Source organism: Trachypithecus francoisi, unplaced genomic scaffold (assembly GCF_009764315.1).
Source record: "Trachypithecus francoisi isolate TF-2019V2 unplaced genomic scaffold, Tfra_2.0 Lachesis_group9, whole genome shotgun sequence".
NCBI lineage: Eukaryota > Metazoa > Chordata > Mammalia > Primates > Cercopithecidae > Trachypithecus > Trachypithecus francoisi.
In genome coordinates this window covers 51,039,271-51,064,937 of record NW_022681474.1, presented here as the reverse complement: position 1 = coordinate 51,064,937, position 25,667 = coordinate 51,039,271, and the positions used below count along the sequence as shown (strand labels likewise).

At 44.0% G+C, this 25,667-nt stretch overlaps 1 protein-coding gene and 1 pseudogene across 6 annotated transcripts in view; one reads left to right on the top strand and one right to left on the bottom strand.

Moving 5' to 3' along the window:
- Nucleotides 1–5,285, top strand: part of LOC117082245 — a 99,081-nt pseudogene extending 93,796 nt beyond the window's left edge.
- Nucleotides 1–5,351, bottom strand: part of BMPR1A (bone morphogenetic protein receptor type 1A) — a 166,046-nt gene extending 160,695 nt beyond the window's left edge. For 2 of the 6 annotated variants that reach the window (XM_033209015.1, XM_033209016.1), the window contains exon 1: nucleotides 5,276–5,351. The gene's annotated coding sequence lies outside the window, so the exon portion shown is untranslated. Of the gene's footprint in view, nucleotides 1–4,497; nucleotides 4,776–5,275 lie in introns of those variants that run through there. The other 4 variants (XM_033209011.1, XM_033209012.1, XM_033209013.1 and 1 more) reach the window with 4 other exon arrangements.
- Nucleotides 5,352–25,667: the final 20,316 nt, after the last annotated feature.

The window sequence follows — 25,667 nt, the reverse complement described above, 5'->3', positions numbered from 1 at the left end:
TTTTCCAACAGGTAACTAATCTCCCTAACTGCAAAAGTGATTATAATATATTATCCCTATATCTAGCACACTCTTGTCCTCCTTCATAAGTCAACAACCAATTATATACAGCTGGATCAAGAGCCAAGCTCCACTGTTCCAGACTTTAGCAGTATAACAAATCTGTGCCACAAGGAAGGCTCATCAGAAATATAAAACTATAAAAGAATAACAAAGTCTACAACAACAGAGTAAATAAAAGATACTCGAAGATAATTTACTCATCTACTCAATGTCTACTCATTAGTTATATATTAAACTGCCCATATGAACTGGCTTAGGGACCACAGGGCCTACTCTGAGATGGAGTCTAGTTATCATCTGATCTCCCTATGCCCCTAACTAGTGTTCTTTTCAAAAAACGCTACTGGGGATTTCCAGGCACATCCAAGAGCTTTGATTAGGGAGAGAAACCCTATTCATCAATTCTAAGATGCATCCATTTTTCATATTTTAGCATCTCTGGAATTGGAGTGCACCTTACAGTCAATGGCTTCTTACAACTAGAAGCATATTTTAAGTGGTCTGTAAAATTACAGTGTATCTTACAATGGACATAACTCAATGCAACTCAGCATTTAATCCTGTGTTAAAAAGTTGGTCCAACCTGGTCAATATGAACCTTGTAATGTTAAAAAGACATCCTAAAGCCTAAAAACTAGTAAAAGTGGGAAAGTAGAAAAGGAAAAGAAATGGTTCCTACTTCAAAATTTAGTGTGATAGGAAACCCATTTTCCTTTCTCTCCATGGTTCGCTGTTCTTAAGATCCAACAGTCAGATCAGGACAGTTCAACAGCTACTGCTAGGCGAGACAGGAATCTTTCCCCATTTATTCATTTTAATATGCAAGAAAAGTCAGTTACAAACCCACCCTGCAAACTATATTTATACAAAAATATTTGTATAAAAATTGTTATAAAGGTCAGACATGGTGCCTCACCTGTGTAATCTTAGCACTTTGGGAGGCTGAGGCGAGCGGATCAGCTGAGGTCAGGAGTTTAAGACCAGCCTGAACAACATGGCAAAACCCCACCTCTACCAAAAATACAAAAATTAGCCGGGCGTGGTCCCAGCTACTTGGGAGGCTGAGGCAGGAGAATCCCTTGAACTCAAGAGGCAGAGGTTGCAGTGAGCTGAGACCGCGCCATTGCACTCCAGCCCAGGTGACAGTGCAAGACTCCGTCTTGAAGGAGGGAAGGAGGATTGTTTAAACAAACAAACAAAAAAAGGTAAACCAAGCAAATACCATAGAAAATATTTCATTTAATGGAAGACCTTGGAAACTTCTGAGTGGCAAAGTGGTAAGAACTGGGCTTACAGATTAATTTAGGCAGAAATGCGTAAGATTAGACAAAGGAGAAAAGTAAAGGCAAGAAAATCATAACATTAGTCCAGGTGGGATGAGAACTTGATTCAGAGTCAGGGGGTGGGGGTGGAGTTGCAGGGTGGTGGGAGGAGAACTATGTAAAAGCCAAATAACACTAGATTTGAAAATAAATAAATTCCTGAAAAAATGTTTAACATTAAAATTCATAGGAGAAACAGAAAATCAACACAAACCAACAGCTATTAAAGAAATTGAAGTGTTATTCAAAGTCCACTCCAGAAAAAAAGATCTAGGCCTAAATGGTCATATAGGCGAGGTCTTCCAAACATTCAAGGAACAGATAATCCCAGTCTAAAATTATCCTGAAAAAGAGAAAACGAAAGAAAGTTGCCCAACTCATTTTATGATTTGACTACTACCTTGACACCAATATGAATTCAGAATTGTCCCACAGTTAGCAAGAACAGAGAGCAGAAGAGTTATAATATCATAAAGCAGAACCAACAGATGTTGGCTACAGGCAAGATATAATGAAATGGGAAAAGGTTTGGGTTTGGTATGACATCAACAGAAATAAAGAACACCAAAGAAGCAAGTTCGCTAAGGAAAAGAAGCTCAGAACAATCAGGTACAGATAACGCATAAAGCAACTGAAAAAAAAAAAAAAAAAACCGGATTCAAAAGACAAAGAACAAAGAATTCAGAATTATTCCAACAGAAAGGTCTGAACAATCATTCTAAGGGACTAGAGACATAGAGAAAAGTGACCTAAAAAGTGAAACTTGGAGAACGCATATTAAAGAGGAAAGGAAGAACAGATTAGGCAGAAAAGTGGCAGAGAGGAACAAAGTCAGTACAATGTCACAGAAGGCCCCTCTTCATCTAGTTAATAGTTAACTCTTGCTCATCCTTCACAATCTGCCTGGGTTCCAACAAAGCATTTTTAAGGAATCCTTCCCAGATTCTCCCACCACCACAAGCACCAGGTCAGGTCTCCATCTGAAGTTCTTATAATATTCTGCACCTTAATTAAAATCACAATTATATCTAACTAGAGACTTTATTTTTCAATATGTATTTCCCCACTAGACTTTAAGCTCCATGAGGGAAGGATCTGTTGTATCTTACTGCCTTGCACCCTGTGTTAGAATACAGCGCGTATTTGTTAAATGAAATGTATAGATGAATGAAAGCCAAGGAAGGCATCTGAAAAATGTGAAGTCGATGTTAAACGTTACAGAAAGCTCAAGGAGAGGACTTAGAAAAAGCTGGTTAAATGTGTTGATTAGGTTCCTTGTGAAGGTGAAATCCAGATAACAAGGGGTTAAGAAATGAGTGGCTAGCCACCAACCAGTCAAAGTCAGGAAAAGTAGACTACTCTTGGCAATCTCTAGAGATGGATTGTGAATGATTAAATTTTAATTTCAATGTTGCGCTAGTTCTCAGTTCTTTAACAACCATGTGTTACTTTTATTACGAATAAGCTTTTTAAAATGTTAATAAGATTTGAAAAGGAAAAGCAGCAACAAGACAGCTTGAAGGAGTGGCAGACTTAAGAAAAGGTTTTTGTAAATTGAAGAAATCTTAAGAACATTTGTACTTTAAAGAACCCAAACACGACAGAGAAAATAACTCACACTCCACAAAGCAGGAAAGTTAGAAGGAAAAAAAAAACCCAAGGTGTTAATAAGAAAAACAAAAAAAAAAAATTCTCCCTCTTTGACGGAAGGTTAGGAAGCCAATAACAGAAGGAATTTAGTGAAGGAGCTCCCGCTAGGTGCCTCAAACTCTTCTGTAAATGGTGGGGAGAAGTGAAGAAAGTAGAAAAAGTTTAAACTGGGCTCCACGGAAAATGGAGGAAAAATTAAACAAGAACCGACATTGGTTCTCCTAAAAACGCATTCTACATTTCAATCGGCCTTTCATACACTCCCCCCATTCCTGCATCAGAGAATTGCCCATATTTTAGCTTCAAATTTAAAAATCTAAGTCTGGTTGACATTCTTTATTTCAACAACTGAAAACAATGAGACGCATTAAGTTACACTCTAATTCAAAGCTTAACTCCTCTTACAATACAATAGTTTCAACTCAAGCAACAAAATAACGATAATTTCAAGTAAGAGTAACTGAAAAATGTTCCTAAACGTAGAAGTGTTTGCAAACAGTTTTTTTTTCCTAATTCGTTTGCCAGAATACAATGTTCCTGGGTTCAAATCCCAGGTCCCTTAGACAAGTTAACCTCTTTGCGTCTCGGTTTCTTCCTCCAACATAATGAGGAATACAATAAACCAGAATCGTTATAAAGATTAAACGACGCAACACAGGTGCCAAGTTCATACTATGTACTCTGAACAGTTTGTTAACCGCTTAAAAGAGAAAACCTGCAGCAGTCTGACCAAATTAAAACATACGAGAGCATGAAAGCGTACCACGCTCAAACGCCGGACCCTAACACACAGCATATTATTTTTCTTCCCTGACGCAAGCTCATTTTTTTTTTTTCCTTGCCAAATCTTTCCACTAGGAGTCTGGAAAGAGAAAAAAGGGTCCAGGCAATCCAGCAGAAAGTTTTCCAAAACTGAAGTGCGGAATCACCAGGCCACGGAGAGGAGGCCGCGCAGGACAACAGGTGAAGCAGCTCCGGGAGCTGGGGGGCCCGGGCGCCTTCTCGCGGCGACTTGGGGGCGGGCTGGCTGCTCCTCTTGCTCGACCCCGCCAGAAACTCACTTTGTTCTCCCCTGTTCCTCCCCACAGCGTCAGGAGCCAAATCACGAATATCAGCCTCGCCGCTCCGGGGCGGGGAGAGGAGCGCCTTTCCCATTTAAGGATTCCAGAAGCGTCCCAGGAGCGGCTTTCGCCCACTCCGCTTCCCCAAACTCGGCCTACAACCCGCGGGTGGGAGACAAAAGAGGGGCCGGCGGGGGTACGCGGCGCAGGGTGCCGTGGGTCTCTGGCAGGGCGGTCACGGCCCAGCGCGCGCCGAGGCCTGCGGAGCTGGCGGGGCCGGGCCGGGAAGCCCCTGGCTCTGGCCTCTGCGCGCCCGGCTGCCTCCGCAGCTTCGCCCGATCCCCGCCAGCCTCCCCGCTGCGGCCAACCCCTCCCGGGCCGCACGCGCACTCCCAACTCACCCGGACCCCAGGGAACTCATCCTCCAGCCCTCGGCGTGGAGCGGGTGGGCGCGGCGAGCCGCCGGGGCGAAGCGGGGCCCGGCTTGGCCTCCGCCCTCGGCGTGCAGCGGCCCGGACCCGGTCGCCCCTCGATCGGGCCGTGCGATCTTCGCCGCGCGCGGACGGACGCGCCGAACCCTAGCCTTCCTGCCCGTCCTTGGCCCTCCTCCCTCCTCGCTCCTGCCTCCTCCCTCCTCCTTCGCCAAGCCCGGCAGGCGGATTCCAATCTCTGCAGCCGCCGCCGCCGCCGCCGCCGCCGACTCTCGCCAGGAGGGGAGGGGGCGGCGCGGGTGCGGGGGCCTGGGGGAGGGGCGGGCGTCGCGGGCCTTGCACGGCGCGTGCGCACTGGGAGGGCGCCCGCCCGCGCCGCGCGCACCCGAACCCGGGCGCCAGCCCCGCCCCACCCCGCCCCGCCCCGCCCCGGACACGAAAGGAGCCGAGCGCACGGCGGAAGCGCCCAGCTGCCTGAGAGGAAGGCCAGCCGCCGGCAGGGGGGCGCCGAGCTGCTGGTGGTGCGGGCGGGTGGGGTCTTCTCCTCCGAGCAGGCCCGCCGGCCCTTCACCACACGCCCGCAGACGCGGTCGGGCGCACGCGATGGAACGCGGCGGAGGCGAGTGCGGACGCGGCTACCGCGCCCTGCGGCCATCGGCGCCCGGGATGCCCGTTGCAGCCTTCGGGGCCGGAGAGCCCGGCTCTTGTGGGCTCCTTCGCGTGGACCCTTCCTCCGGCCGACACTCACACTGCAGTGAAAGCCAGTCAGCTGGCGTGAAATAAGCAGGTCGCTGGGAAGGCACCAAGTCACCAAGGTGGGGGATGGCCAGGTCGTAGTAGTTGCGACAAAGAAAAATGTAGTCACATTGCATTTGTTCCTCGCCCACCCACCGCTCCCGGCGTCTCTTCCTGGGCTCCTTGCCAGCGTGCCGAGGCCCGGGCAGGGTGATGGAGGCGCCCCGGCCAGGAAGATCTGCCGGGGAGAGCGGCTTTCCTCATCGATTCGGGAGCGCCAGGCCCGGCGCGCCCGGGCCCCTGTGATCTGCGAGCCCGCGAATTCCAGCGGCATAAGATAAGGAGCGGCGAGGGCCCAACAGGACTGAGGTCAGCCAGCTATAAATACGCCTCCAGTTCCACCGCGGGCTCACGCTGGTGACCTCGTGTACCCTCCAGAGGCTCATTCTGTCCATTTGGAAAATGCAACTAATTGTCGCCACCTGTTTTCTTCCATTTCCCCTCATTCATGATGGAAAATGCTTTTAAAAGTATTCGATGACCTGTATGTGAAGAAAGAGGAGATAGGCCCCTTTTTCACCAAATGTGACCTTAACCTCCTTAGTAATCCAAGGAATGTATCGAGTTTGAGTCACTTAACAAAAGATGTTCTTCTAAAGATGTATTTTTAAAAATCAGTTTTAAAACTGGGTAAACTGAGTAAAAAGAAAGGGGGAAAGAAAACAATGTGCCAAGCACTTGTATTGACACACATTCTCGCCTGAAGAGATGTTTAGATTCCAGAGTATTCCCTTATATTCTGGTGTAAATGTTTGAATTCCCTTGTATTTTTGTTTCAATTTTTTGGTTTATCTTTTATTCTGTCTCCCTTTTCTTCTTTTTTTTTTTTTTTTTTTTTTTTTTTTTTTTTTTTGAGGCAGAGTCTCGCTCTGTCGCCCAGACTGGAGTGCAGTGGCGCAATCTCGGCTCACTGCAAGCTCCGCCTCCCGGGTTCTCGCCATTCTCCTGCCTCAGCCTCCCGAGTAGCTGGGACTACAGGCGCCCGCCACCTCGCCCGCTAGTTTTTTGTATTTTTAGTAGAGACGGGGTTTCACCATGTTAGCCAGGATGGTCTCGATCTCCTGACCTCGTGATCCGCCCGTCTCGGCCTCCCAAAGTGCTGGGATTACAGGCTTGAGCCACCGCGCCCGGCCTCCCTTTTCTTCTTATACCCGCCTTTGCCCTTAATGCTGCAGATAGCCTCTGTCATTCTGAATTATTTTTCAATTCTGTTTTCTTCTCTTATCTTTTTTTCTGGGCTCTTCAGCTGTCTCAGGTTTGACAGTCATGGGTTATAGTATCTTGCTATGCAGGAATAATAGGATAAGTGAGATTACTTGCATCAACTAAAATTGGTCACTTTTCATTCTCAAGTTTCCGTCAAAATACCCAGCTTTAGTTTTTGTTTGTTTGTTTTGTTTTTTTGGACAGAGTCTCGCTCTGTCGCCCAGGCTAGAGTGCAGTGACGTGGTCTCGGCTCACTGCAAGCTCCGCCTTCCGGATTCACGCCATTCTCCTGCCTCAGCCTCCCAAGTAGCTGGGTCTACAGGCGCCCGCCGCCATGCCCGACTAATTTTTTTGATAAAAATACTCTACTAAAAATGTAGAGACGGGGTTTCACCGTGTTAGCCAGGATGATCTCCATCTCCTGACCTGGTGATCCTCCCACCTCGGCCTCCCAAAGTGCTGTGATTACAGGCGTGAGCCACCGCGCCCAGCTCCGGCTTAAAGTTTAAAGGAAAAGATGGGCCTTTTGCTTAAGGAGATTCAGATTGATTGGTCAAAGCTCTCATTGATTGTGAGAATGTGATTGATTATGATTATAACAATGTGTCGGCAGAGAAAACCATGGCAAGCGTGTTATTATGTTCTTTATAGCCCAGTTGGATTTTTAGACGCGTGAATTGGTCTATAAAGTAGACAACAATCTCAGGTGGGAGCCTTAGTACATCAAGTTTCTGCAATGTACAAATGAGTGTTGCCTGGCTTGTGTTATCTGCCACTGTAGAAATGAAAGCAAAATTTAAGCATCAAATTTTAAGTCGTGATACCTTTGCTTCTCTGCAAAAGGCTCTCCTTTTCAAGTCTTCTGGTATTTTTCACTCTCCTTTGATAAGGCCCAGCTAGTACCGAGGCTTCAGTCCTCAGCTTCAGTGCCCTAGCTACCAGCAGCTAGTGGGGCATGCTGTTCTCCCTGGCTACTGGCATGTTTATGCATGCCAGCCCGTTTCTCCAGTCTGCCTGCCAGGGAGACATCTGGACATGTGTGGTCTGGCCCTTAAACTCAAAAGCAACACCTCGGGATCTACAGTTAACATTCTGTAATGTGTTGGTATTCCTTTAAGTGGGTTACTAGAATAGGCTGGAAATGGCCTTTTCCTCTGCCCAGGTAGGTCCCAAGAGAGGTAGTTGTTACATGCCCAAAGCAGCATTCATTAATTACATTGTTCATTTAGTTGTTTGTGGTCTGAGCCCCTCTGCCCCACTAGAATATAAACTCCATGAGCAAAAGACTTTGTCAGTCTCTTTTCTTAGAGACGGGTTCTCACTTTGTCACCCAGGCTGGAGTGCAGTGGCGTAGTCATTGTTCACTGTAACCTGGAACTCCTGGGCTTACGTGATCCTCCCACCTCAGCCTCCCAAGTAGCTGGGACTACAGGCCAGCTTGACTTTGTCAATCTGTTCTCAACTCTCTCCTTAGAGCCTAGTGCCTGGCAAGTGAATATTTGTTAAATGAGAGAAGAGAAATAGGCACACATGTCCTCTAAGCATTTCTGAACCTTGTCACCAAGACCCTTTTAGTGTTAGAGGGTGGCATGGCTATCTTGGAAAGAGTGAAGGTTGGCTGGGAAAGCTGTGGATTACATCCTCTTCAGTGAAATGGGACTTCTGCCTTCAGGGATCCACGTTGAATAGATTAATCCAAGCTAACCATTCAAAGTCATTTTCATATTGTAAAGATTTTATAAGGCAAAAGGCAGCACGAAGTCTCTGGGTCTGATGATAAGTTAGAGCCCAGTAAGGAGGGACAAGTGAGTTGAAAGGGGTCAGGCAGTGGGAGGCTGAGTCTTGAGCTTGGGACCGAAGGTAGGGTGACCCTTTAGGTTGACTTCATTGGTAGGGTGACCCTTTAGGTTGACTTCAAACCCGATATTAAATGGGTTGGGGGTTAGGGAGAATAAACAGCTTCATTTTTCAGCAGCTTCATTTTTCAGCATTGACACTGCTACATCATTTTTTTTGGTTAATAGCACCCCATCATGGCTTAGAAGGACTAAACTGAAACAGAAACTGTGGTTAAGAATAAGATGGATGTATATAATTCAGTGCACAAAATAGAGGAAGTTTAAAAACCTGAATTCATTTTCATTGTGGTGGTACAGTGTTTTACTTATTCTTTTGTTTACTTCTAAACAACTAGCTCCTTCTCCCTTAGCTCCATTTTAATTTCTCTTTGCCTCAAAGCACTGGCTACTATGATTGAAAGACAGATGATGGAGGACATTGCTGCCCTCACTTGGTCCTACCTAGTCCGTGGCCTCTGTATTCCTCCTTCACGTACTATCCAATTGGTCCTACCTAATCCATGGCCTCTGTATTCCTCCTTCATGTACTATCCATACACCCTTTACCATACAACCTGATCTTTCCTAGGCTTTGAGGCAGGAAGAATTATCAGAGCTTCGGTCCCAAGCTCAAGACTCAGCCTCCCACTGCCTGACCCCTTTCTAAGAACTGACAGCCCTTTTCTTGGGTCTGAAACCCTGACCTGTTAGCTTGCCAGGACCTCGATTTTATCTGCTTGTTGTTTGGACTCAGCTGCACCCCTGCGCCCAGACTGTTGGGCAGTTGTAGGTATTCTTGGTGGCATCACTTAATTGCCTCCAGCTCTTTGTTTCTAGACTCCCTGTGTCTGTATTCTACCCATCTGTTGGGCCTTCCTTCCCCCGTTACCTCAGGCTGGATGTCTCGATCCCCACTGCGCTCCTGAACTACCACCTGTTGTTTGCTCACTACTCTCTGGCTGTCAGGCACTGCCTAGAGGACTGAGGGTCCTCCCACAGAGCACCGGGAGCTGGGGCCTCCCTACCCCAACTCCCACGCAGCCCACAGTAGATCTTGGCCTTCCCTGTCCTGCTGCAGCTCACCATCCTGCCTTTCCCTATCCTCACAGCACCTGGTTTATTGCACTTGGATTATTTTTTAACCAGATAAAAACTATATATGTTATATATGCTCTGGACATACCCTAAGTACGTATTAAAGCTGTATTATATGTAATTTTGGCTGGGCGCGGTGGCTTATGCTGGTAATCCCAGCACTTTGGGAGGCCAAGGTGGGTGGATCATTTGAGGTCACAAGTTTGAGACCAGCCTGGCCAACATGGTGAAACCCCCTGTCTACTAAAACTACAAAAATTAACTGGGTGTGGCAGCAGGCACCTGTAGTCCCAGCTACTTGTGAGGCTGAGGCAGGAGAATCACTTGTTGCAGTGAGCCCAGATCTCGCCATTGCACTCCAGCCTGGGCGACAGAGCAAGACTCTATGTCTCAAAAAAAAAAAAAAAAAGATCTATATATCGTTTTTTTCTGGCTAAAAAGTAATCCAAGTGTAATAGGGGGGTGTGTGTGTGTATATAATCTATTGAATATAATTCAAATAGATTTCTAGTATTCTGAAATTGTGTGTGTGTGTAGGTGTTTGTGTGTACATATATATGTATTATATATGTACATATGTGTGTGTATATATGTACACACACACCCCATACATAACATTCAAAAATGAAAAGACCCGTGTCTGATTCTTATTCCTATCCCTAAACACTGATTCTACTCAAGAATTCCTGTGGAGCCAGTAGTCCAGAAATCGCAGCGTGTGGAGCTGTATATGATTACCTTGGGAATGACTAGTAAAAGGAAGGCAAGGTACAATGATAAAAGATTAAAGCTGAGATAAATAGGGAGATAAAACCTAGATCAGGAGTGCACATTCATTAACACCATACTGTGCCTACTGTCCATGGCTTACATGGTTATTGGGATGTATTCCTAGATGTGGTATGGTGTCACCAGTGTGACCAGGCATACTAGTTTACCCATTGGATATGTTGGAAGTACCTGACCCTGTGCTTGACTCAGAAGTTCAGAGAACAGGAACTGTCTCATTCTCACTCCATTGTATCCAGTGTGCTGCTTGGCACACCAGTAGGTAGTCAGTAAGTATTTATTAAATGAATGAGATACTTAATTTTGTTCTCTGTTGGTAGTTTGCCCTGGCGCATTTCTTTTTATTTCTATTAACCAAGGCAGGGTTAGGTGTTTTGTTTTGTTTTGGTTTTCCATATTTTTGAGGATTAATGATAAAGCACTTATCTTGTTGGAATGAGAGTGTACTAACAAATCCTGTACATCATAACAGAACTATCATCTAACAACTTGTTCTCAATAAATAAACTTTAAAACAACTTCCTTTATTTTTTCAAAGGGATACAGTCATATATGTAACCAGTAACCAATACTTGTCAGTGTTTTTTTAAAATGTAGATTATTTTCCATTTAGTTTGCTACCTACCTTAAAGCCCCTCTTCCTCCGATCCTGAATGCTGCTAGCTCTCCTTCTAATTGGTCATTCCCTCTTTCAATTAATGTTGCCCAATTGTTTAGATTTCTATTGTGAAACACTGGTCCCATTAAATCTGAAAACACTGCTATAGAGCAACATTTCATTAGACTGGTCTCACTACTTTCTGAAGAATGAACCATATTCATTCTCCATTTAATACCATTCTCCTCCCTATACTGCCTGAGTACCACCTCTTCCAAGAAGTCATCTTTGATTACTCCGTCCTCAATTCCTTAGGATTTTCTCTCAATGGTCTACATCACTGACTCCACATAGCTTAGCTGTTCCTATGTCTTTCTCCCAAATAAGTTTTCATACCTTTGTTCTTCAACGTAAATAGGGGCCTCTCAGCCTAGGGGAGACAGGTTAGCGAATACCAAAATACACGTGATATCAAAGAAGCAGTCCCAGGCCGCTGGAGCTTACCAGTTGTTGAATCCTTGCTTCTGCGAATCCATTGTTTTCAAAGTTGGCGGGTAGTTGCAAACTCCTTGATGCATCTGCTGTGCTGTTGCATCCTCCCTGCTGTCTATCTCCCCTACATAGGTACCACTGTTGCTATGGTCACGATACTGAGCACCAGGGTTGCTAGGTTGTGCAACTTTAAGGGGTGCCATTCACAACCTGCCTGATACGAATGGTGCTCCGTGGAATTACGCATTGCAACATCTGCACATGATCCTACCAAAAACCAGAAAGTTCTACTCCAATGGTGGCGGGGGGGGCTAATCCCTGGCTTGCTTAAAGAACCCGCTTTTTTATTGTGTAACATTATATACTCTTCAGGACATTTGACAAGATATATTTAAGCATTTGTTAACTTTGTATTATAAAATATGTGTGTTTATAAAAAAAAGATTATCCCAAAATAAAGAGAAAATGTTGGCAGTATTCTGTGGTGGCCTAATGGATGGTTATTATTTTCTTCCATAAGCTTTATCTTCCCCACAATGGCAATGTTACTGTTTTTTTGTTTGTTTTTTTTGTTTGTTTGAGACGGAGTCTTGCTCTGTCGCCCAGGCTGGAGTGCAGTGGTGCAATCTTGGCTCACTGAAACCTTTGCCTCCCAGGTTCAAGTGATTCTTCTGCCTCAGCCTGCCGAGTAGCTGGGACTACAGGTATGCGCCAGTACGCCCAGCTAATTTTTGTATTTTTAGTAGAGATGGGGTTTCACCATGTTGGCCAGGCTGATCTCAAACTCCTGACTTGTGATCCGCCCGCCTGGGCCTCTCAAAGTGCTGGGATTAAAGGCGTGAACCACCGAACCTGACCCAATGTTACTTTTATAATCAGAAAAGTAGATATTTTCGACCCTGGGTTTCAGCACCAAAAATAAAGAGTAGGTATTATTTAAAAGAACTAGTTGATTGATAAAATATAGAGAAAAATGAAAGTGACAAGTTGCATATTTGTCAGAATGAAGTCAATCCCATATAAGATATGTAAGTAAAGTTTTTATTTATTTGATTGATGTGAATTTTTTTTAGTGAAAAGAGTTACTCTAGGCCAGGTGCAGTGGCTCACACCTGTAATCCTAGCACTTGCGGGAGGCCGGGGCAGGTGGATCACTTGAGTCCAGGAGTTCCAGACCAGCCAGGGCAACATGGCAAAACACCATCTCTATAAAAATTACAAAAATTAGCCAGACATGGTAGCGCTTGCCTGTTATCCCAGCTACTCAGGAGGCTGAGGCAGGAGGATCCCTTGAGCCCAGAAGGCAGAGGTTGCAGTGAGCTGTGATCACGCAACTGCACTCAAGCCTGGGCAACAGAGGGAGACCATGTCTCAGAAAAAATAAGGAGTTGTTCTATTGTTATACTTGCAATAACACATCATACTCATCAGATTTTAACTATGTATACCATATGTCATCAAAACTAGGATACTGTTTCATTTTGGGGTTTTTTCCACCCAAAGAACAGCATGGATACTGTTGATTATAAGATCCATCATTATTTTATGTACAACTAAAGAAGAAAAACCTTGCCAGTTAAACTCTGACACATTAAGATGTCACAATTCCAGAGAGTTTCAAGTGTCAAAAAAAGTGTGCATCTGAGAATTAATGAAATATGGCGTATTTTAATGCATCTAGAAGGCGAAGCAATGCCATACAGGCCAGTGTTTGAAATGTTAAATTTCTGAGTTTTTGATGTATAATCTTGTTATGCCTGATTCCTGAATAGCCACACTGTGGATGATACCACAAAAGCAGAGGCAGTGCAGTTAAACTGCATATAAACATGTAAAGCAAACAAAAGTGAATAACTTATGATTCAGTCACATAACGTTTGGAAAAAACACTAACGTCAAGTCACGTGCTAGACTGTATTACAAATCAAAAATTAATTTTTTTTTTTTTTTTCAGATGGGAGTTTCGCTCTTGTTGCCCAGGCTGGAGTGCAATAGCACAATAAAAATTAACTTTTTGACAGTTGTGTATACTGAAAATGTGTGATGACAAGACAAACCAAATTTTAGAAGTTAACACATAAGTTATTATCTTTGGAGAAGTCAAACTAAACATTCAGAAAAATCTCAGCAGTGTGGTAGAATGACTTTACATCTGTCCCGGAAACTGAACAATAGTGCTTGTTGCTTATGAGGCCATCAGGAAAAGCCAGCTGTGGATTTCTTTCTAGTACAATTAATTGCTTCCGCTGTATATAAAATTGAAAGAATTGGGTGCTTTAGTGCGGAAAAAGGATATCCTGCTACACTGCTCCTATTTCCTCACAAAGGCTATTAGTGAGCCTTTCACCATTAATTCACATGCATTGGATTATCCTGTGATGAAAGGCCAAAAGACTTTTCATTTTTATAGTCTCTTATCTCCTACTTATTTGGCACCTCTCTGGAGATACCTGCTCTTCTCCCAAGACCAGCTAATTGCTAGGATGTCAGAAGGTGGCTAATGACTGACTTCCTTTTCAGACACTGTGAGCCCATCTTTGTGCTGCTTCTTGGTGTGGCTTTTCTTATTGCTGAGAAATATTCTGGGTTCTGTCATTATTTGAGGTAAAAAATGCTATCTTTTTTTTTTTTTTTTAAGACAGAGTCTTGCTCTCACCCAGGCTGGAGTGCAGTGGTGTGATCACAGCTCACTGCAGCCTCAACCTCCTGGGCTCAAGCAATCCTCCCACCTCAGTCTCCCAGGTAGCTGGAACTACAGGTGCATACTGCCACATTCAGCTGATTTTTTGTATTTTTATAGAAGCGGGGCCTCCCTGTATTGCCCAGTCTGATCTCGAACTCCTGGGTTTAAGTGATCGTCCCACCTCAGCCTCCGAAAATGCTGGGATTACAGGCGTGAGCCACCGTGCCCGGCCTCAAGACTGTTCTTAAGGCCTGAACTGAGCAGGTCAGAATCAACACCAGCACTGTCTAATAGAACTTTCAGCGAAAATGAAAATGTCCTGTGTCTTCCCTGTTCCAACATGGTAGCCCCTAATCTCATGTGGTTATTGAGCATTTGATATGGCTAGACAGAGAAACTGAATTTTTATTTAACTAATTTAGAATTTATACAGTCACACATACCAAGCAGCTATTGTATGTACTGGCCAGTGCAGGTCTACATGAAGGATATATAAAAGAATCACTTGATGGTCTCAGTGCATACAACGGGCAGGGATTGAGGGTTGGCATTGAAAATGCAGCATCTCAGCTGGGTGCAGTGGCTCACGCCTGTAATCCCAACACTTTGGGAGGCCAAGGTGGACAGATCACTTGAGGTCAGGAGTTCGAGACCAACCTGGCCTACACGGTGAAACCCTGTCTCTACTAAAAATATAAAAATTGGCTGGGCATGGCAATGCATTCCTGTAATCCCAGCTACTTGAGAGGCTGAGACAGGAGAATCTCTTGAACCCAGGAGGCGGAGGTTGCAGTGAGCCAAGATTGCGCCACTGCACTCCAGCCTAGGCAACAGAACGAGACGGTCTCAAAAAAAAAAAAAAAAAAGGAACAGAGAAAATGAAACATCTAAACAACCAAAAGAGTAGAATTGGATTGTTTGTAACACAAAGGATAAATGCTTGCCGGGATGAATATCCCAGCTTCCATGATGTGACTATTTTATGTATATATATTATAATTTTTTGTGTTTTTTTGTGATATATATAATACATATATGTACCCACAAAAATTAAAACAAATGCCACCTTAAAAAAGAAAGAAAATGGGCTGGGCATGGTAGCTCACACCTGTAATCCCAGCATTTTGGGAAGCTAAGGCGGGCGGATTGCTTGAGCCCAGGAGTTTGAGACCAGCCTGGGCGACATAGGGAGACCCCTTCTCTACAAAAACTACCAAAAATTAGCCGGGCATGGTGGCACAGACCTGTATCCCAGCTACTTAGGAGGCTGAGGTGGGAGGATTGCTGAAACCAGAGAGGTCGAGGCTGCAGTGAGCCATGTTGCCACCACTGCACTCCTGTCTGGATGACGGAGTGAGGGAAAAAAAAAAAAGAGCAGGTTCTGAAACCATTGGCTGAATTGATGGCTGTGGTAGAAAGACCACACAGTCAGGGATCTTTTCTGTAGTTTGCTACTAGAGAAGTTTCTCTAAACATGCAGAGTACCAGAAATGGGGGTTGCTATTCAATGGATATAAAGTTTCCATTTATATTAAGTGTCCTTACTACCGATTTTTTGTTTGTTTTTTTGAGATGGAGTCTCATCTGTCACCCAGGCTGGAGTGCAGTGTCACGATCTTGGCTCACTGCAACCTCCGTCTCCCGGGTTCAGCGATTCTCCTGCCTCAGCCTCCCAAGTAGCAAGGATTACAGGCACACACCACCACACCCAGCTAATTTTGTATTTTTAGTAGAGATGGGGTTTCGCCATGTTGGCCAGGCTGGTCTTGAACTCCTGATCGCAGGTGATCCACCTGTCTAAACCTCCCAAAGTGCTTAGATTACAGACGTGAGCCACCGCATCCGGCTGATTCTTTAAAAAAAAAAAAACAAATTTTTTTTCTGGGCGCGGCGGCTCACACCTGTAATCCCAGCACTTTGGGAGGCCGAGGCAGGTGGATCACAAGGTCAGGAGATCAAGACCATTCTGGCCAACATGGCACGACCCCCTCCCTACTAAAAATACAAAAATTAGCTGGGTGTGGTGGCATGCACCTGCGGTCCCAGCTACTCGGGAGACTGAGGCAGGAGAATTGCTTGAAACCAGGAGGCGGAGGTTGCAGTCAGCCAAGACAGCACCACTGAACTCCAGCCTGGGTGACAGAGTGAGAATCCCTCTCAAAAAGAAAAAAAAAGCACAATTTTTTAGTGATAGAAACTAGCCAAAATGCTAAGTAGTGGTTGTCTCCCAGTAGTAGGACTATGGTCACTGTTTTTTTTCTTTCTGCCTATGTGTGTTTTTCAGATTTTATTTAATAAGCACATATTCCTTTCTTGATTAGACAACATTAAAGAGAGCTAAACCCATTCATTTCTTTATTACCCCAATTTCAAATTGAAGTGGTTTCAACCAACTCTTTCTCTAAGAGAGAGAGTAGTCATATTGAAATACTGTTTCTTCAAAACTTACTTCAGGCAGCACTTTTTAGTTGAGAGATCTGTATTCCCTAAACTAGCGTGAATAGCATCAGAGACCTGTGTTTGGGGTGCCCTCGAACTCTACTAAGAAGAATCAGAGAACATCCTTCTGGAAGACATGGCTCCAGACCTGGAGCAATCCTCTCACTTAGGCATTTCCTGGGCATTGTGCCAGGATCCACACATTTCTAGACTACAGTCCAGAATCTCAGAGTCAAGGCCCAACAGGTTAAGGAGGCTCGTGGACTGACAAGCACTCTGGTTTTACCACTGAGAAGAGAACCATAAAAAGAAGTCCTCATTTCCTAAAAGTTCAGACATGATCGTACAGGTTTAATTAGCAACAGCGAGCTGTTTACAGCAAAGTATAAACTGTATAAAGCAGACCTCAGCGGACACTCCCAGAGGATGTCCTGTGAACTCTCACTTCCCCAAGTCCAGATTCAGCAGAGCTGGGTTGGTGAGGTAGGGCGCTGCAATGCCAGCCAGAGGAGTAGCCCAGAAACCCCTTTCCAGAACTTTCTTTGACCAAAAGAGATGGCCAGAGTTTTTTCTTCCTTGAAACTTGAAGCCAATCCCACTATTTTCTTGACTGCCTCTGCGTATCCACTAAAAAGACTCTTGAGAAACAGGCTTAGCCACATGATGTGGTGAGAAGAACACAAACTTTGCAATCAGAATCCTGGCTGTACTTCCCGGTTTTTGACCTTGGGCAAAGTTTGTCAGCCTCTCAGAATCCCAGTTTCTTTATCTATAAAATGGGAATAAATAATACCAATCTCATGGGACAGATGTCAGAATTAACTGAGATATATGCAAAGTGGTTGGCATAGAGTCAGCATTCAGTGAATTTTAGTTACTTTCCTTTACCTTCTAGAAAGTGATTGGTCCATTAGTGTTTGTGTTGAAGGGGAGAGAAAACAAACTGTAAAACTCTAAATGAGCCTTACTTCAAATACAGCCCAGTGCAGTTCAGTAATTAGTATATGAGCTCTGCTTCAGCTTGGGCTGGGCTCCAGTTCTTCATTCCAGCCTTAGCTCTGGGATTTCCTTCCCTAGAAAACCTTGGCTGCCCACTCCCAGGCTGGGTTAGTGGCCTGCTGAGCAGTCCTTTAGCACTTACCTGGCCTTCTGCTTCGCAAGCTGAGGCACCTAACACTGAATATGGAGTACAAAGGTTATAGAGCATCTTCTCCAGGGCATCTTTTTTTTTTTTTTATAATAATAACTTAAAACAGAGCATGATTTTTTAAAGCTAAAATATTAGATTGTAAGAGAAATTTTACAATTGCAGAAACTTCCTAGGGGACATGTGTTTACTGTCCTTTGCTTGTAGGTCTGCTTTATATAAAGTTGAAGAAATGTTTATTGCCTTATGATAGTGAAATTATACATAACTTAATTATCTCCTCAACCAGACTATGAGTTCTGTGGTGCAAGGATTGTGTCTCATTTGCCTCTGAATTCACAATAAAGTACTTAGTTATTTAGCATGAGGCCTGGCTCAAAGTAAAGGCTCAATGAATGTGGAACTAAATTCAACTCTGTCTTCCTCCCTGCTTCTGATGAAGGACTTCACATCAAGTGCCTAGTGGAGAGAGGTATTTTGGGGAGTTGTATTTTTATCTGTCTAAACCTTGGCTTCCCTACCTGGTAGAGTTGTGAAGATTCAATGAGAAAAGATACATAAAGTGCCAAGCACTGTGCATAAGCATAGAAGGTGCACACACACACACACACACAAACAATAACAAAACTTGTTTCCTTTTCTCTAAAGTCACATTCTCGCTATTAACCTACAAACTATGACATTACCCTGGTCATTTTAATCATTCCAAGCAACTAAAAAAGGGCCTCGTATCTATGGCTCAGGTCTGAGCCACTGCCTCGGGCTTCTGCAACACCCATCTTTCCTCTTAAACTCCCAACCTAATATTACCGTACAATTCAACAGCTTGTTTACTGTTTGGGTTACCTTCCCATTAAACCTGGGCTTACAAGATAGGGATAATTCAACTAGAAGGTGGAGAGAGGTAACTGCTTCTTAGGAGGAGGGAGCTGCAGAGCCATTTCCAGCCTTACCTCACTCAGTAATCTGATTTCCCCTCCCAATTCCAGGACATGTCTTGGCCCTGGTTCCAGGAACAGTGCTGGACAAATGTTGCCAATTCCTAACATAGAGCATGAACCAGGGAATCAGGATCCCAAAATGGCTGTGTCCTTTATTCTATTTGCCTGAGTCTAGAGTAGCTTTACCAGGAAACTAATGCAGCTTAAACTTCAAGGCTCCTCCCTCACTTTCAAAGACTCCCATGAGTGCTAAGAGTTGCTGGAATATTCTAGGTTGAGAGGGAAAGCTAGTTTGCAATCAGGGAACTTTTTTTTTTTTTTTTGAGACGGAGTTTCACTCTTACTGCCCATGCTGAAGTGCAATGGTGCAATCTTGCCTTACTGCAACCTCTGCCTCCCGGGTTCAAGCGATTCTCCTGCCTCAGCCTCCCAAGTAGCTGGGATTACAGGCATGCGCCACCATCCCAGCTAATTTTTGTATTCTTAGTAAAGACGGAGTTTTACCATGTTGGCAAGGATGGTCTTGAACTCCGCACCTCAGACGATCCACCTGCCTTAGCCTCCCAAAGTGCTGGGATTACAGATGTGAGCCACCATGCCCAGCCCTGGGGACATTGTTATGTAAGCTTTTCTGATAATTTGCGTAAGTAGGTCTTAGAAGAAAGTGACCTAGAGTTCTGGGACTCCATTCATTTGTTGTGATTTTGTCATCACTCTAAATGAATACTCAATTTGGTGTTTGCAGTTACTGTAACCCCTTTTTTCTTTTTTTCTTTTTCTTTTTTTTTTTTTTTGAGACAGAGTCTCACTCTGTCACATAGGCTGGAGTGTAGTGGTGCAAACTCGGCTCACTGCTACCTCCGCCTCCCGGGTTCAAGTGATTCTCCTGCCTCAGCCTCCCTTGTAGCTGTGATTACAGAGACTTGCCACCACGCCTGGCTGATTTTTGTATTTTTAGTAGAGACGAGGTTTCACCATGTTGGTCAGGCTGGTCTCAAACTCCTGACCTTGTGATCCACCCACCTTGACCTCCCAAAGTGCTGGCATTAAAGGCGTGAGCCACCGCAGCCTGCCAGCTTTTTTTTTTTTTTTTTAACAAGGTCTCGCTCTGTCACCCAGGCTAGAGTGCAGTGGTGTGATCACAGCTCACTGCAGCTTCCATCTCCCGGGCTCAAGCGATCCTCCCACCTTGGCCTGCAGAATAGCTGGGACTACAGGTGCATGCCGCCATGCCCAGCTAATTTTATATTCTTTTTTCCTTTTCTTTTTTCTTTTTCTTTTTCTTTTTCTTTTTTTTTTTTTTTTTTGGCTCACTGCAGCCTCCACCTCCCAGGTTCAAGCAATTCTCCCGTCTCAGCCTCCCAAGTAGCTGGGATTACAGGCGCACACCACTATACTCAACTAATGTTTATATTTTTCATAAAGACATGATTTCACCATATTGGTCAGGCTGGTCTTGGGCCCCTGACCTCAGGTGATCCACCCACCTCAGCCTCCCAAATACATTCTTTTTCTCCAAGATGGCCCCACAAAACACTGGATTCTAGGCTGAGTCAGGCCTTTCTCCAATCTGTATCTACTTTTCCACAATGCCTCCCTCTCCTGCAGCTCGCCAGAAAGTCACAAGTAGGACGAGAGGGGCTCCGCGGGATGTGGAGGTGACCACATGCAAGACAGAATTGCCAGCGCCACTTAACGTTCCTTCTTTCTACCCTGGGCACACATTGGCCTAGGATGCCTTGCAGTGATTCTTCTTCCACAAATACTGGGATCCTCCAACATTCCCAGTGCTTCTATTTGAAATAGTTTTCAGGATATCCTGAATTCAGGATAATACCCATCCTGAATTCAGCATTGGACATTGTATTAGTCGAGATTCTTTTGTTTGCAAGTGACAGAAACTCAATTTAAACAAGCAGAAGGAAAAAGGCAAGAACTAGACTTTGAACCAGAGTTAGATAAAGGGAATAACTGATTTGCAAATGGAAAGGTAGTCTGTAAGAATTTACTTAATAAAATATTTGGGGTTTTGAATAGAATTTGTTTGTGAAAAATAGCACCCTGTTCTCAGCTAAGCAATAACAATTACGGCATTCTTTGGTTATTTCAATTCTGTTTCTTTTTCTTTTTTTTTTTTTTTTGAGATGGATCTTTGCTCATGTTGCCCAGGCTGGAGTGCAGTGGCACGATCTTGGCTCCTGGGTTCAAGCGATTCTCCTGCCTCAGCCTCCCAAGTAGCTGGGATTACAGGCATGCACCACCACGCCCGGCTAATTTTGTATTTTTTGTTGAGACGGGGTTTCACCATGTTGGCCAGGCTAATCTTGAACTCCCGACTTCAGGTGATCTGCCCTCCTCAGCCTCACAAAGTGCTGGGGTTACAGGTGTGAGCCACCGCGCCCAGCCCGAATGGTTATTTCTTTGTAAACAGACAATTTTTAAATAATGTGAAAACACAGGATTGTTTTAGAAATACCGAGGAGAGAACACTGGCCCGCTGTGGCCAGGACGATGGCGCATCATGAGAAGGTAGCACTTGCGGTTGAGAAGTGAGGCTGGAGAGACACAGTGGCCTGGCATATGGGACTTGTAAATGCAGGTTAGTCTGGGCTCTGTTCAGGCATAATGAGAAGACATTTATAAGTTGTGCAGGACCATTTATTTATTTTTTGGAAAGATTTATTTTTGGAGAGATCCTGAATGGGAACGGAATCGGGGTGGATAGGGAGCAAAATGGAGACAAGGGGATCAGTTAGGAAGCTGCTGAGATGATGCAGAGGAGAGATGTTTTTTAAAGGTGGGAGTCCTGATGATGAGAGGAGAAAACAGATTCAAGACAGGTTCAGGAAGTACATGGGCAGGCTGTGGTAATTATTGGTTGTCAGAGCAATATGGGAGAAGACATTAGGATGCTCCCAGATATTTAGTTTCAATGATTGGGTGGTGCCTACAATTCACTGAAAGAAAGAATACAAGAGGAGAAGCAGGCTGGCTAGGAGGATGGAGAACTAAGTCAGTGGCAGCCCTGGAATTCCTCTATGGAAGGCATTCAGTCAGAAAGCATGCGGGATTTGTCTTGAAATTATAGTTACAATTATAAGCATTCTGCATTTATTTAGCATGCATGCTCAGATAGGATAGCATGGATGGCAGATTATTTGAAGGCCTTCTCAACAGAAGTTTAATCACCTTATTTAACCAGACAAGGATATATGAATAACATAAGTGTTTTACATTCAAAGGGAATTTACCAGGCAAATAATAAACTGAAGACCTCATCTCACATTACATTTTCATAAAGGTTTGTTTGCTTAGCTACTTGGTGGTCAGATATTTCAGTTTATTTCTGTTCTACTCTCAATGGCTTCATTTCTAGAAAAGTTGCCATATTTCCTTTTATACCATTTGTTTTCAAATAAGTTCAGGGTAAAATCCTCTCATAGCATTTTTTTTTCTTTTTAATAATGAAGACCCTTCTGAGGGTACTATGTTTAACAAAATCAAACTCATTCTTTTTTGAGGTAATCTGTTTCTAGGAATTACTGAAAAGTAAAAGGAAGTTTTCCATAACATGTTTGATTTTTAGCACCTGAATCAGACCTTGAAAGAGCTGTGCAATTACAAATAGAAGCCACATCTTATTGTTTTGATACTTCTTGAAGCTATAGCATGGATAACAGAATGTCACATCATGAATTTGGCACTGGACGTTATATTAGTTGAGATTCTTTTGGTTGCAAGTGACAGAAACCCAATTTAAACAAGGTCAAGAATAAAGGGAAGGCCAGGTGCGGTGGCTCATGCCTGTAATCCCAGCACTTTGGGAAGCCCAGGTGGGTGGATCACTTGAGGTCAGGAGTTCAAGATTAGCCTGGCCAACATGGTGAAACCCCATCTCTACTAAAAATACAAAAATAAGCCAGGTGTGGTGGTGCATGGCTGTAATCCCAGCTACTTGGGAGGCTGAGGCAGGAGTATTGCTTGAACCCAGGAGGTGGAGGAGGTTGCACTGAACCGAGATGGCGCCACTGTACTCCAGCCTGGGCGACAGAGTGAGACTCTGTCTCAAAAATGAAAAAAAAAAAGAATAAAGGGGAAATCGAGCAAACCAAGGAAAAGATAAGTGTGGAGCCTTGGGAATGACAAGATCCAGGAGCCATCACACTGGCAGAACACTCCATCTCTCTCATTTCAATTCTTTGCTTCCCAATGCCTGTTGGCTTCGTTCTCTCCTAGAGTAAACAGACTTTCTTCACACGAGAGGGAACAGAGGGCCTGTTGGACTCATTCTTCCAGCTCAACTACAAGTAAGAGAAGAGAATCTCTCTCCAAGATCTGGTTTTAGCAGTCTCAGGGAAGAAGAATTCCGATTGCTCTGGCTTGGTTCACAAACCCACTTGTTGAACCAATCACTGCACCTAAAGGGGCAGGTCTGTATCAGAAGAAAGGATAGAAGCACACACAGATGGCCGTCCATCCAACCTGTGAAGCAGGTGGGCTTGGGTGACTGTGGGACATCCACATGAGGCAGTTAGGCAGAATCTGGACACATGAGCCTGAGGCTCAGAGGACAGCACTGAACTGAAGACATTCTGTCTGATGGCTCAGAAAGTTGCTGATTGCCTTGACAAAGTTAATGGCAGGATTTATTCCACAAGCTCAGTAGATAGATTAACCCATGATCTTTATTCTCAGATAACCCTTCATATGTGTGTTAATAGAGGCTTAACTAGAATCAGACAGTGAAGTTCATAGCTATAAAATAAATTGTTTTTACAAGAAAGTAGGCCAGGCACAGTGGTTCATGCCTATAATCCCAGCACTTTGGGAGGCCGAGGTAGGCAGATCATTTGAGGTCAGGAGTTTGAGACCAGCCTGGCCAACATGGCGAAATCCTGTCTTTACTAAAAATAACAAAAATTAGCCGGGCATGGTGATGCACACCTGTAATTCCAAATACTCAGGAGGCTGAGGCACGAGAATCACTTGAACCCGGAAGGCGGAAGTTGCAGTGAGCTGAGATTACACCACTGCACTCTAGCCTGGGTGACAGAGTAAGACTCTGCTTCAAAAAAAATTTTTTTTAATAAAATAATTTTAAAAAATAACTTTTTTCTAAAAAAAGAATGTCGGCCAGGTGCAGTGGCTCACTCCTGTAATCCCAGCACTCTAGGAGGCCAAGGCAGGGAGATTACTTGAGGTCAGGAGTCGAGACCAGCGTGGCCAACAAGGTGAAACCTGTCTCTACTAAAAATAAAAAAGTTAGCTGGTGTGGTGGCAGGCACCTGCAGTCCCAGCTACTTAGGAGGTTGAGGCAGGAGAATCGCTTGCATGTGGGAGTTGGAGGTTGCAGTGAGCCAAGATTGCACCACTGCACTCCAGCCTGGAGGACAGGGTGACTTTGTCTCACAAAAAAAAAAAAAAAAAAAAGTCAAAAAAAAAAGTAAACTCCATGACAGTCGAAGTTTTTGTCTGCTGTACTCACTGTCATGTTGTCAGTGTCCAAAGCAGTGCCTGTTCGTGTCACTAGTAGATGCTCAATAAATATGTGTTGAAAGAATGAATGAATGAGCAAATAAACAAACAATATTTATTCTGTCCACAAATACTTAGGAGGGCAGAAATTACATACAAGTTAATTATACCAAATTCTGATTTTTGGTTCATATTTCTGGGCTGTTAGTAATTTTTTTTTTTTTTTTTTGAGACAAAGTCTTGCTCTGTCACTCAGGCTGGAGTGTAGTGGTGTGATCTCAGCTCACTGCAACCTCTGCCTCCTGTGTTCAAGCAATTCTCCTGCCTCAGCCTCCCAAGTAGCTAGGATTACAGGTGCCTGCCACCACGCCCAGCTATTCTTTTTGTATTTTTAGTAAAGACTGGGTTTCACCATGTTGGCCAGGCTGGTCTCGAACTCCTGACCACAGGTGATCCACCCGCCTTGGTCTCCTAAAGTGCTGAGATTACAGGCATGAGCCACTGTGCCTAGCCACTATTTGTATATTATTTATTCTTGCTGCTGGTTTTTCCAATGGATTTTTCCTGTATGGGTAAGGGGAAAGAGTTAAGAAAATGGAGCAGGAATGAGGGCTTTGGGTTATGGCCCCACTCTATTGGTGATAATAACAACTGACATTTGTATCACAATTTTCTTCCAAAAGTTACTACATTTGCTTCTCAAAATATCCCTGTGAAGCAGATGCCATTACCTTCATTTTTAGATAGATAAACAAGCTTAGAGAGACTCTCCCAATACCACTCAAGTGGTATTAAGTCAGCCTCCATCTAAACCCTAGTCTTATCATGCCAAAGTCCATGTTTATTCCATGGCACCTGGCTGCCTCCCTCGCTGATTGTGTAGGCTGAGAAACCCACTTCCCCTTTCTGGGCCTCAGTTCCTGCATCTGGAAAAATGCCTAGGTGATCTCCTAGATTCCTTTAAATTCTATGAGTCTAGCAGCCTTTTCTTCTCCATCATCTATTTTTAAAATTCTTATAGCTTTAAGAAGTACTAAAATGATGAGATGCGATTTCTGTTTGTAATTGCACAGCTCTTTCAAAGTCTGATTCAGGTGCTAAAAATCAAATACGGTATGTACAACTTCCCTTTACTTTTCAGTAATTCCTAGAAACAGAATACCTTGAAAAAGAAAGGGTTTGATTTTGTTAAACATAGTACCCTCAGAAGGGTCTTCATTATTAAAAAGAAAAAAAAAATGCTATGAGAGGATTTTACTCTGAACTTATTTGAAAGCAAATGATGTAAGAGGAAATACGGCAACTTTTCTAGAAATGAAGCCATTTAGAGTAGAATAGAAATAAATTATTTGGAAATATTTGACCACCAAGTAGCTAAGCAAACAAACCTTTATGAAAATCTAATGGGAGACGAGGTTTTTAGTTTATTTGCCTGGTAATTCCCTCTTTATGCAGAACATTCATGTTATTCACATATCCTTGTCGGTTTAAACACGGTAATTACACTGCTATTAAGCATCAGGGCAAGTAAGTTGTGTTTCTTCCCATAGAATGTTTTGTTTTGTCTCCAACTTTTATTTGTGGCCATATAGAAGTAAGCTACTTCTGATGTGACATGAAAAACTTTACACAGAAAAATCTG